The 1,778-nt window shown below is 44.7% G+C and overlaps 1 protein-coding gene across 1 annotated transcript in view; it reads left to right on the top strand.

Annotated features, from left to right (window-relative positions):
- LOC101852785 (Golgi-associated PDZ and coiled-coil motif-containing protein) overlaps window positions 1-1,778 on the top strand; it is a 44,785-nt gene that overhangs the window by 23,852 nt on the left and 19,155 nt on the right. The gene's annotated exons all lie outside the window — the stretch shown is intronic.

Below are 1,778 nucleotides of genomic sequence, written 5' to 3'. Positions count from 1 at the left end.
ATTGAGTATCTCTGTCTGTGCTGGGGCATGTGGGTGGTTGGCGGGTGCTCTGGTATGGTTTGCTCCTCCTTTTCTATCAAATGTCTAGGCCTTTTGTCTGTATCTCTCTTGCATCTTGTCTTTGTATGTTGCTCTCCAGAAACACTTCTAGTCTTTTGCATCAACATGACCCATTTGTGTTCCTCTTACTATAACTAAAGTTTAATTAGGCTGGAATTGTGTGTCCCTTTCACCTTGCGATGGCTCTGACAGGCAGGGTCGAAGTAGCCCATCTCCCAAGTGGTATAAACTAATGGGGGCGTGAAGCGTCTGCAATTATTACAATTACATCCAGGAAACAAGCCATGGTGTGCTCAGTCCGACGTTGTGTCCTTGGGAAAGGCATTTTACACGAACTTCCCACTTGGCTCGGTCCTATCGGATACGGGCGTTAAACTAGGAGGTCTCGCCCCTTAAATAACCTAATTGTGTTGATAGGGGCGTTAAACCTATACCATTTCACCTTTTTTTTTTCGAGCCATGGTGTGCCAAGCTGTGCGTTAAACGTTAAACAGCAGCTAGTCAGAAAGAGAAATTAGTACGCTTACGGTCAAGATTCAAGCCTGATAGTTCTTCTCCACGCCACCCAGTGTTTGTGATGTTGAAGGTAGTGTTGAGACTGAGGACTGACTCGCACTTTCGTTACTTGTGTGTAGTTGTTATTTGTTAGACTTGGGTGTTCAGCAGGTGCCACTAGTAGGTCCCAATTCTTCCACCACTTGTCGTTATCTGTTTATCTTCCTTTTTTCTCAGTGGGTGTTGGCGGGTGCTCTCTGGTGTGGTTTTTTTCTTCTTTCCTATCAAACATCTATCGTCCATCTCTCCTTCTTCTTTTTTGTTTGTTACTCTCTTGTAACATCTCTAATCTTCTGGCGCTCATATGACCTTATGCAGTTGCGAGCGCCGTAAAACCTCTACTAAAACTTTTCTTCTCTGTGGGTGGTTGGCGGGTGCTCTGGTGTGGTTTGCTTCTTCTTTTCTATTAAAAACTATCGTCCTTCTCTCTCCTCCTCCCTTTTTTGTGTTTGTTACTCACTTGTAACACCTCTGATCTTCGGCACTTTATGACCTCATTGTGTTGAAAATGCCGTAAAACTTCTACTAAAACTAAAACTTTTTTCTCTTGCGCTCAATGACAGCTATTGTGTCAAGGTAGATCTACCCCCTTTCCTAAAAAACCTAAAGACACAAAAACTTCAATAACAAAACAAAGAACAGAGGTCATTGCCCCCTCGTGTTCCAGACCGTTCCTCTTCGACTAGAGTCGGGCAATGAGTCGCTTTAGCGAAATTCGGATAATGTGTTAGTGCACCTCTTCGGCAAATGATTATATGAACCGCTTCGGCAAATGTGTTAGAATCACTTCGACTAACGGTTTAGCATCACTATAACAAAATATGGGTGCACCCACTTCACAAACGGGTCAGGAAAGGGAATTCGGTTATCCGGATAGATTATCTGGATTTTACCCACCTCTAACTCCGACTTCTAGACTGCCGATTACAGTCGACATTTTAACCAATTCTATTTCTCTGGCCGGGTCTTTGTGACAGGGCTCTACCACAGCTGACCCACGTGTGCCACCCAGAGGTCATGTCACTGGCGCCAGTGGGGATTTGATGAGGTCGTGTATTTCCCACTCCTGTTTCTCCTGCTGTCCATTCTCCTTTTCTCCCCCTCTCTCTCTGTATCTCTCTCAATCTCTCTCTCTCTCTCTCTCTCTCTCTCTCTCTCTCACT

Source organism: Aplysia californica, unplaced genomic scaffold (assembly GCF_000002075.1).
Source record: "Aplysia californica isolate F4 #8 unplaced genomic scaffold, AplCal3.0 scaffold00429, whole genome shotgun sequence".
NCBI classification, from domain to species: domain Eukaryota; kingdom Metazoa; phylum Mollusca; class Gastropoda; order Aplysiida; family Aplysiidae; genus Aplysia; species Aplysia californica.
This window is presented reverse-complemented; position numbering and strand designations above follow the sequence as displayed.